This window comes from Panthera uncia, chromosome F2, assembly GCF_023721935.1.
Source record: "Panthera uncia isolate 11264 chromosome F2, Puncia_PCG_1.0, whole genome shotgun sequence".
Taxonomy (NCBI): Eukaryota; Metazoa; Chordata; class Mammalia; order Carnivora; family Felidae; genus Panthera; species Panthera uncia.
Genome location: NC_064812.1, coordinates 65,422,504 through 65,433,832, shown reverse-complemented (window position 1 = coordinate 65,433,832; position 11,329 = coordinate 65,422,504). Strand labels below are relative to the sequence as shown.

Genomic DNA, 11,329 nt, shown 5'->3' with positions numbered 1-11,329 from the left:
CTCACATAAGGCTGTATGAGCCACGTTAGAGCTTTTGATTTTATTCCAGAAACTGGAATCCATTGAAGGGTTTTAAGCAGAGAATGAGGTGACTAGATTTATGATTTTAAATGTAACTCTAGCCAGAAGGTAGAAATGACTACAGGAGATCAAGAGAGGAAGGAGGGATCCCATTCACAGCAACTTTAGCAAATGGGGGTTTTTGGGGAGCTCAAAGGGTGTTTCATTCTTGTCAGAGAGTTTGCTAAAACCACAATGGCAAATGAAACAGACTTTAACTTCATTTGTAAAAGATCATTTGTGCAGTTTGTGATGACCATCATAGACTTTGCACAGGTCTGGAAGGTCTAGAGTTATAACTGTAACTCCACCCCCAATTTAAATTTTGTGGGTATCTTGTGAGAACTTTTGATTTGAAAATTTTAAACTTTCATTTAAAAAAGTACAGGGGTGCCTGGGTGGCTCCGTCTATTAATCATCTGGCTCTTGATTTCTGCTCAGGTCATGATCTCACAATTTGTGAGTTCGAGTCCCGCACTGGACTCTGCACTGACAGTGTGGAGCCTGCTTGGAATTTTCTCTCTCTCCCTTTCTCTCTGCCCCTACCCCACTTGTGCATACGCTCTCTCTCTCTCTTTCTCTCTCAAAATAAATAAATAAATAAATAAATAAATAAATACAATTAATTCCCATCCCATTACCTTGGGAATTACTTAATGATTGTTAAGTTTGCTGACATTCACTTCATCTGTTACTTTTTTTCTTCCTTTGCTGAACTTTTTTTTTTAAGTTTATTTGTTTGTTTGTTTATTTTGAGAGAAAAATGAGAGTGTGTGCGAGTAGGGGTGGAGGGGCAGAGAGAAAGGGAGAGAGAGAATCCCAGGCAGGCTCTGTGCTGTCAGCACAGAGCTGCACGTGGGGCTCAAACTCATGAACCGTGAGATCATGACCTGAGCTGAAATCAAGAGTCGGACACTTAACCAACTGAGACACCCAGGTGCCCCCCTTTGCTGAACTATTTAAAAGCAGATTCTAAATATATAATTTTGTCCCTTCATATATTAAGGAACCACCTCCAAAATATGAACATTTTCTTACATACCACAAAGCCATATTCACAAAATTAACAATTTATTGCTAACATCTAATGCCAATTCCATTAGAAAATTTCTCTGATGTCTCAAAAAATGTCTGTTTATAGTTGGTTTGTTCAAATCAGAATCTAAATAAGATCTGCACAATGCATTTGGTTGTTAAATCTTTTAAGTCTCTTCATCCACGGCACTGCTTTGTTCTTTTTTTTCTTTTTCTTTTTTTCCTTTTTTAAAATTTCTATTATTGACCTGTTGTAGAAACTGGATTAGTTAATCCTGTAAAATGCCTAATATTTCATAATAAAAACCATTTTTATAAAGCAGGATAAAATATGGGGTTTGAGCCTTCAAACTTCCAGTAAGTCAGACCATCTCTCTGGAATGTTCTTTGAAGTGTCTGGCATACAAAACAGTTGGTGAACCATCAACACTCACCACACTTGGCACGCATAATCCAAGCTGTTAAATAAGAGTGCTTGTGCTTAAGGTTTTAATTTTATCATTCAGTCTTCTCAGGTTCTTGACCTGCTTACTCACTGTGATTTGCCTACTGTTATTAAATTAACAGAATCTGAAAATAGCAGTTTCTCAGATGTTTTTAAAAGCAATTAAGATAATGCTTCAGTTTGCCAACCTCAGCCTTTTTCACTTCAGAAATTAGAAAATTAAAAATAGTTGAACTGGAGGTAGCATTAATAAAAGCCAAGTTTGGTTCCACTCTGAGGATGCACAGAAGCAGCAGTGACCAAACTACATGTTTTCTTCACCTCAATGTCAGTCTCTCTGAGAAGGATGACTTTGGTTTCTTTGCTATAATTAGCCTCTGTTGCCAATGGAGCAGAGTCTTATTACTTGCAGTAAATAGAATTAGATCACTAGTTCTTTTGGCTTTGTTGATTCAACAGGTTGTGAGTGCATGAACATTATTGACAACAATACCATTGTTATGTAAAATGTTGACATTAGGAAAAACTGGATAAAGGGTATGTGGGAACTCTGTACTATCTTTACAACTCCTCTAACTATACAATTATATCACAGTCAGACATTTTAAAATACTAATTTCCTCTTCTAAATGATTATCTTAAGGGAGTGCATGATTATTCTGTTAATGATGTCATTGGTTTAATTATTTTTGAAGCCCCTCTTTTGGAACTGTCCTCAAAAACCTAAAGGTCATAAAATTGGAAAATTGTAAGAGATCTGAGGAGTTATCTAGTCCAGTCTGCCAACCATTCTGGAGAATTCTGCTATGTACCATAATTTATTTACCACCCCCCTAGTGATTAGTACTTAGGTTGTGTCCCAAATTGTCCCCTTTACAAAGTTTATGTGAATTTTTTGTACTTATATCTTTAGACATATTAGGGATATTTCAGTACTCTAGATTCAAAAAGTGGAATTATTGGGTCAAAGGAAATACACATTTAAAATATTGATCCTGAGAAACTTAACAGGAACCCATGGGGGAGGGGAAGAAAAAAAAAAAAAAAGAGAGAGGTTAGAGTGGGAGAGAGCCAAAGCATAAGAGACTCTTAAAAACTGAGAACAAACTGAGGGCTGATGGGGGGTGGGAGAAAGGGGAGGGTGGTTGATGGGTATTCAAGAGGGCATCTTTTGGGATGAGCACTGGGTGTTGTATGGAAACCAATTTGACAATAAATTTCATATATTTAAAATAAAATAAAATAAAATAAAATAAAATATTGATTAAGTCCTTCCAATTTGCCATCCAAAACAGCTGTATGCTTCTACCAACAGTGTGTGGGCATATACTAACATGGGATGCTATCACTCTTATACATTTTTGCTGTTCTGATATGGGCCTGCTGACACACAGGCAGTGTGAGTGGCCTGTCTCCATAGGGAAGAATATTTTGCCAATGACATATTTTAGAATTAGCATGATGATATGTTTCATAAATATTTTGAACCCTCCTCTCTGCTGACTGCTCACACCACCTATCCATCCCTCCATATGCTGCTGCTGCTAGGTAAAAAAACCATCTTGCTTTATTTGCATTTCTCTAATTAGCAGTGAGGTTGAAAGCATGGCTTATTTGTTTATTGACAGCTTGTATTCCTTTCTCACTGAATTGCCTATTCACTTTCTTGGTCAGTTTTATTTTTTATTTTCTTTTTCTTATTTTAAAAGAACACTTGATATTTGATGAATAATAACCCCTTGTTGCCCAGGTTGTGAATGTTTTCTGTGCGTCACTCATAACTTTATAGTCTCTTTTGCTATTTTGCTATTTGAAAGTTATGTTGGTGTTTGGCAGAAGATACAAGAGAGTTTTCATTTCATTTAAATCCATTTCAAATTAGAAATACTGTGCTTATCTGAGCAAGGAGCAATGCTCAGGATCAAAGCAAAGCATAGTAAAAGACTCCTGAGTGGCCTTCCTGGACTCCCTCCACTTGCCTCCCAACTCCCATCTCTCACCCCATGCTATTGCTCCCCTGGGGATTCCAAGGAGAGAAGGATGACCATAAGGAAAGGCATCACTCTTTACAAGTGTTTAATCATCATACAATCTCATCAATCCATCATGGCTTCCAGGTTTTTGTGTCAGACTAAGGAAGTTCTTTCCTACCCAAAGTTTGTAAAGACATTTTTCTATATATATTTTTTACAAATAGTTTTATTGTTTTGTTTTTTTACATTTAGATTTTTAAATCACCCATGGTTTATGGGTAATTAAGCCAATTATCCTTCTGCTGTTTATGTTGAATTATCTAGTCTTCCCCCACTGATTTGAAATGCCACCCTGAGGAATACCTGGCTGGCTCAGGCAGTTGAGCATGCAACTCTTGATCTTGGGGGTTGTGAGTTCAAACCCCATGTTGCATGTAGAGATTACTTAACAATAAGATATCAAAAAGAAAGAAAGAAAGAAAGAAAGAAAGAAAGAAAGAAAGAAAGAAAAAAAAAAAAAAAGGAAAGAGAAGTAAAGAAATGCCACCTTGAGCACATGTGAAATCCTGTAAGTATGAACCTGGATTACTTTCTGGACTCTGTTCCATTCCATTGATCTAGTTGTCTTTTTTCTGATCAGTACCATACTACCCTATTTACTATATAGTTTTATAGTTCTTTTAGTGTCTTATAAGCCAATTTTTATTTTGTTACAGTTGTTTTTCAAAACCTTCTTAGCTATTTTTAAACATTTACTCTTCCAGAGAAACTAGAGAATCAATTTTTAAATTAAAAAAACTCCATTGGGATTTTGATAAAAATTACATTTAATTTATAGATCAATATGGAGAGAATTGACTCTTAAGAAATACTGAGGTTTCTTATCCATATATGACTCTCCATTTGCAAAAAACGATATGTCCTTCAGTAAAACATAATTTTAATGGGTTTTGAATATTTTTTATTAATTTTATTTCTAGGTATTTTTTTTCAATGTTATTCATTTTTGAGAGAGAGAATGAGAGAAAGAGCATGAGTGGGGAAGGGGTAGAGATCTTGAGAGGGAGACACAGAATCCAAAGCAGGCTCCAGGCTCTGAGCTGTCAGCATAGAGCCCGACACGGGACTGGAGCTCACGAACTGTGAGATCATGACCTGAGTTGAAGTCGGACGCTTAACTGACTGAACCACCCAGGCGCCCCAATTTGTAGGTATTTTAGAGTTGTGATTATTATGTGTCATTTTTCCATTATATTTTTGAAATGGTTCTTAATACATAGTAAAATTATGATTTTTGTATATTCCTTTTGTACTTAGTATCTTGTATTATTGTACTTTGTTTACTTAACTCTCCCCCATTTCTGGGCATTAGGTTGTTCCCAAGCTTTGAGGATCATAATTAGCCTTGCTATAAACATCTCTAAACAGGTAATTTTTTCTCTTTAAATTTCTTCCCACAAATGGAAAAACAGATTTAAAGAGTATATGGAACTTTATGGCTCTTATTACACATTGCTCTGAGTAATCTCCTGAAGGGCTAGACTCCTTTCCAATTCTGCCTATAATAATATCAGCAAATGAAGTAATAATGATGAAGATAATGATGACGAGGATGATGAGACTGTTGGTAAGAGCCATATTATGCTCTGGGCTTCCCATGTCTTTTCATCTAATACTCACAATGAATCTATAGTATGCTATTGCTGTCTTATATGGACAGATAAGGAAACTGAGGTACAGAGAGATTAACATCTGCACTCACACCTGGTAGGAGGCGAAGTCAGATGTGTTGTGTTCCATGGTCAATGCCTTCTCAAATACCCATACTTTTTTTAAAAGCATTTTTTAAGTTTACTTATTTATTTTGAGAAAGAGAGAGAGAGGGAGAGCAGGGGAGGGGCAGAGAGAATCCCAAACCGGCTCCACACCAGTAGCTCTGAGCCCGACTCAAGGCTCAAACTCACAAACCATGAGATCATGACCTGAGCCAAAACCAAGAGTCAGATGCTTACCAACTGAGCCACCCAGGCGCCCCATCTAATACCCATACTTTTTATATTTCATTTATATTTGAGACTTTAAAAGGTATATAAGAGCTGAAGTTGTTTTACTTTGCATTTCTTAACCAAGAAGTAGGTTGTTAGATAACATACTTGTTAAACCTCTTTTTCATCTCCTTTGACCACTTATCCAATAGACTGGTGATGTTAATTAGATATTTGTAACAACGCCCTCTAAATTGGATAGAAATTGGATAGAGATTATAAAAAAAGATTGTATTTTTTTTCGCATATGTTTACATATATTCTTAGGTTTTAGTGCCCATTGATTCTTCCTTTCCTCTATTCTAATTTATGTCTTCTGTAAATTCCTTTTTTTTAGTAATTTTTTTTAAAATTTATTTACTTATTTTGAGAGTGAGCATGAGCATGGGGAGCAGCAGAGAGGGAGAGCGAGAATCCCAAGCAGGCTCTGTGCTGTGCTGTCAGCACAGAGCCCAATGCAGGGTCCACCCAGGCACCCCTTCTGTAAATTCTCCTTATCTGAAAATTCCATTACCAGCATGGGGAATAGTATATTAAGTAGTACTTAACACTCTTATCTTATTCATACAATGGTAGTCTTAGTAGAAGTATTAGTAGTAATGGTAGTGATAGCAGCTTTCAAAAACTAAGTGCTTACCAAGTGCTAAGGATATTACATACATGAACTCATTTAATTATCACTATAATCCAATGAGATATTATCTTTGTTTTACAGATGAAGAAATAGGCCCAGGAGATCCTGGGTGGCTCAGTGGGTTAAGTGAGTAAGCATCCAACTCTTGATCTCAGCTCAGGTCATGATCTCGAGGTTCATGGGTTTGAATCCTGTATCAGGCTCTGTGTTGACAGCATGAAGCCTGCTTGGGATTCTGTCTCTCTCTTTCTCTGCCCCTCCCTACTCTCTCTCTCTCTCAAAATAAATAAATAAACTTAAAAAAGAAAAAAGAAATAGGCTCAGATTTATCAGCTTGGTCAAGGACACACAGTTAACAAAAGGAAGTCCTGTCTGTGCCGAAGTCCATGTTCTTAATAACAGTACTGCTGGCCCCCCATTATGTAGAGTATAAAGTTAACTCTCTTTGAAAACAAAATCTCTTTATAAACGTAAAGAAATCTTCCATACCAATTTATTTCTTTTTAAAATTTTGAATGAATGGGTTTTTATAACATTATATTAGTTTCACGTTTACAACATAATGATTCAATATTTGTACATACTGTGAAATGATCACCACGCTAATCTAGTTAACATCCATCACCACATCTAGTTATAAATGTTTCATACTAACTTCTTACAAGCTTTGAATCAAAGAGATTTTTAATTTAATCAAATATTTTCTTAACATTTATAAAGAACTTTGTCATTACCCTTGCCTATCCTAGCTTCTACCTCTGGTGGCCTCTGGGCATTGCCACTCTGGCCTCCAGGGGGCACTGTTACCCCTTTAATACTGTGGCTCAAGCCTTTGCTAATTCCCTTAAGCACAGATAAGACCAGGAAAATATTTAAACAAAGTTTACAAGGGGCTCAGATGAACAGAAGGCAAATGAGTACAGAGAGTAATATACAACTAGATAATTTGGTTCACTGAATGCAGAGTAGGCATTTCAGTATTTGACACTGAATACCTTGCTTCCCACTGCATGCACAAAGCAGAAAACTTTTTTTCTATCCTGCACTATGTCCTCAAGCAAGCAAAATTCTTCAAAAACTGGCTCTGAGATTGGTAAGGCTAGTTCCAGCTAAGGGCTTCCTTCCAAATTCTACTTTCCAGTTTCAGTGCCTGCCTCTCCCTACACACTGGACACTTAACATGTCAGCCTTCTTCTAGAAAGATGGCATTGTCTGCTTCTGGTTCATAGCTTTACCCTGTTGTTTGGGAATGGTTATCTGTGGGTGTCTCATACTCCTTCATGTCTTAGACAGTATGCCAAGAATGTAAGGCCCTAACAGCTTATACAGCTTATATTATATATCTATTACTGCATAACCGATTACTCCAAAATGTAGAGGCTTAAAAAACAAACTTTTTTTTTTTTTTGACAGTTTCTTTTGATTAGGAATCTGGGCATAGCTTAGCTAGGTGCCCCTGGTTCCAGATCAAGGTGTTGGCCAGGGTGCAGTCATCCCCAGTCTTGAATAAGGGAGATTCTTCTTCCAAGCTCATTCAACAGAGTTGTTGGTAGGCCTCAGGTTCTTACTGTGGCCAAAGACATCCTTTCCTTGCCATGTAGGTCTCTCCATAAGGCAGCTCACAACATGCTGTCTACCCTCGCAGTGAGTGAGAGAGAACATGAGAGGGTGCCCAAGACAGAAGCTACAGTCTTTTTATAACCTCATGTCAGAAGCAATATCCTGTCATTTGTGCTGTATTAAATTAGTTAGAAGTGAGTCAGTAACTCTAGCCCACAGTCAACTGGAGGTGATTACACCAAGGAGTGAATACCAGAAGGTAAGAATCATTATGGGCCATTGTAGAGGCCTTCTACCATATCACTTTACGCAAGCCATTTCTCATGGTGGTGTTTACAGCAAGCAATCTTTTTTTCTTTTTAATTTTTTTAAATGTTTACTTATTTTTCAGAGAGGGGAGGGGAGGAGAGAGGGAGACACAGACTCCAAAGCAGGCTCCAGGCTCCGAGCTGTCAGCACAGAGCCCAATTTGGGCTCGAACTCATGAACCAGGAGATCATGACCTGAGATGAAATCGGCACTCCAGTCCTTTTTTTTTAAAGTTTATTTATTTATTTTGAGAAAGAGAACAGGGGAAGGGCAGAGAGAGAGAGAGAGAGAGGGAGAAAAAGAACCCCAAGAAGTCTCCACACCCAGCCCGGTGCCTGATGTGGGGCTTGATCTCACAACTGTGAGATCATGACCGGAGCTGAAACCAAGAGTTGGACATTTAACCAACTGAGCTACCCAGGTTTCTTGCCCTTTTTAAAAAACTTATGTCTACTCCCAACTTGGGGCTTGAACTTAAAACCCTGAGATCAAGAGTAGCAGGCCCTACTGACTGAGCCAGCCAGGACCGCCTACATTAAGCAGTCTTGAGGAATGAAGTAACCTCTCCCTCTGGGAAAGAGAAGCTGGCTTAGCTTGTTGCTTGCTAGAAAAGCAATGGGCTCCCCAAGCTCACTGTTACCCCCAATGAACACAAACCCACTGCACATGTGGCATCTATCTGGGGCTCTTAGTATCACACCCGTGGGACTTGGGGCAAAAGGAGTTAATGTAAACAATTCATGCTGTTTATGCTGTGCTGTGGGTAAAAAATTTTTTTTGCCTAGGTGGCTCAGTCTGTTGAGCGACAACTCTTGGTTTCAGCTCAGGTCATGATCTTACAGTTCATGAGTTCAAGCCCTGCCTGGGGATTCTCTCTCTCTTTCTCTCTCTCTGCCTGACCCTACTCTCTCTCTCTCTTTCTCTCTCTCCTTTCTCTCTCAAAATAAATAAACTTTTATAAAAGTTTTTTCCCCCTTTTCCTCAGATATTCCATGTCTTCTTTCAGCAGCTGTAAAACAGTAAAGGTTAACTTGTTGGCTTGTAAGTAGGATAAAAACAAATTGCAGACCTGACAGTTTGACTCAACAGCACAATTCAGAATTGTATACAAGCTTGGGAGACCATCATTCATACAAGAGATCCACGTACATATATTTCATTTTATTTGACAAACACTTATGTGCCAGGTAATTATTCTAAGAGTTTATAGACATAAACTCATTTCATCCATAAGGTAGGCACTATTAAAAACCCCTGCTTTACAGATGAGGCAGAAGAGGCCCAAAGATGTTGAGTAACTTGCTGCAAGTCACATTGGTCATAAGCGTCAGAGCCTCAAATAGTCAAACAGAAACCAACACAAAAGTCATGGCTACACCATCCATTGATCCACTGTATCATGCTAACTGTGTTCCAGGTTGGGAAGGGGTGAAGCAGAGACAAGATAGGGGGAAATGACAAAACAGAGAGTTCATTCCTCAAAACATGAGTTGAAATCAATTTAGAATTTTTCATTCCTAACATAGTAACATATTGTCTGTTGTTTCAAAGGATATTCAAAGGATAAACTCTACCAGTTATATTTGACTGGTTAGGATTTGACTTAGAACACTTGTTCTATATTCAGACTATGAAGGTTAAAATGTATTGTTCACACACACAAATCTGAACATGGAATTTATAACAGCTTTGTTCATAACTGCCAAAACTTGAAAGCAGCCAGGATGTTTTTCAGTTGTTGAATGGACAAACTGTAGTACATACAGACAATAAAAATTAATTAATTTTTATTTTAGATAAAGAGAGTGTGTGAGCCGGGGAGAGGGGCAGAGGGGAAGGGGGGGGGGGAGAGAGAGAGAGAGAGAGAGAGAGAGAGAGAGAGAGAGAGAGAGAGAGAGAAACTTAAGCAGGCTCCATGCTCAGCACAGAGCCCGATGTGGGAATTGATCCAATGACTCTGGGATCATGACCTAAGCCAAAATCAAGAGTTGGACGCTCAACCAACTGAGCCACCCAGGCACCCCTCAATAGAAAATTATTTAATTCTAAAAACAAATGACCTATTAAACCATGAAAAGATTGGGGGGAGGGGACTTTAATGCATGTCACTAAGTAAAAGAAGCCATATGATTCCAGCCATATGACAATCTGAAAAGGCAAAACTATGGAGATAGTAAAAAGATCAGGGGTTGGGAGGAAGGGAGGGATGAATAGGCAGCGCTCAAAGGATTTCAGGGCAATGAAACTGTTTTGTAGGATACTGTAATGGTGAAAGCATGTTATTATACATTTGTCCAAGTCCACAGAATATGCAACAAGAGTGAACCCTAATGTAAACCATAGACTTTGATGATAATGACATGTCAATGTAGGTTCATCCATGATAATGAATGTACCACTCTGATGGGGCAGGTTGTGCATGTGTGGAGACGGGTTATATAAGACCTCTACACTTTCCGCCCAATGTTGTTATGAACCTAAAACTGCTTTAAAAAATAGTCTTTTAAAAAATGCTTTAAAATTACAGTGTACTGAAATTAAAAAAAATTTTTTTTTAATTTATTTTTGAGAGAGAGAGAGAGAGGGCACACCAGCAGGGAAGGAGCAGAGAGAAAGGGAGACACAGAACCCGAAGCAGGGTCCAGGCTCTGAGCTTTCAGCACAGAGCCCAATGCGGGGCTCGAACCCACGAACCATGAGATCATGACCTGAGCTGAAGTCGGATGCTTAACCGACTGAGCCACCCAGGCACCCCAAAAAATTATAGTGTACTTTAAAATTTAAACTATTTTTTAAAATTTTTTAATGTTTATTTATTTTTGAGAGAGAGAGAGAGAGAGAGGCCAGGAGCTGGGGAGGGGAAGAGAGAGAGAGGGAGTCACAGGATCCGAATTTGCATGTCACCCTTGCACAGGGGCGGGCTAATCTTCTCTGTATTGTTTCAGTTTTAGTACACGTGCTACCGAAGCGAGCACAGGAGTCGTAGAATCCGAAGCAGGCTCCAGGCTCCGAGCTGTCAGCATAGAGCCTAACTTCGAGCTAGAACCCATGGACCACGAGATCATGACCTGAGCTGAAGTTGGATGCTTAACTGACTGAGTCATCCAGGCACCTCAAATGTAAACTATTATTAATAGTGTAAACGTGTAGTAAGTTTTTGTTAATCTCACTCTATACCTGTTCAAGTCCCCCTTGCTCTTGGTCTCATCCTTCTGTCTGTTGCCTCCTCCTTTCCTTAATAAGTGTAAATGGCTTGGCCCCCACTTGG

At 38.5% G+C, this 11,329-nt stretch overlaps 1 non-coding gene across 1 annotated transcript; it reads right to left on the bottom strand.

Annotated features, from left to right (window-relative positions):
* Positions 1–10,930: 10,930 nt before the first annotated feature.
* LOC125925027 (U6 spliceosomal RNA) lies at positions 10,931–11,036 on the bottom strand. Its single transcript, XR_007458677.1, has one exon. It is a non-coding gene; the product is annotated as a U6 spliceosomal RNA (small nuclear RNA).
* Positions 11,037–11,329: the final 293 nt, after the last annotated feature.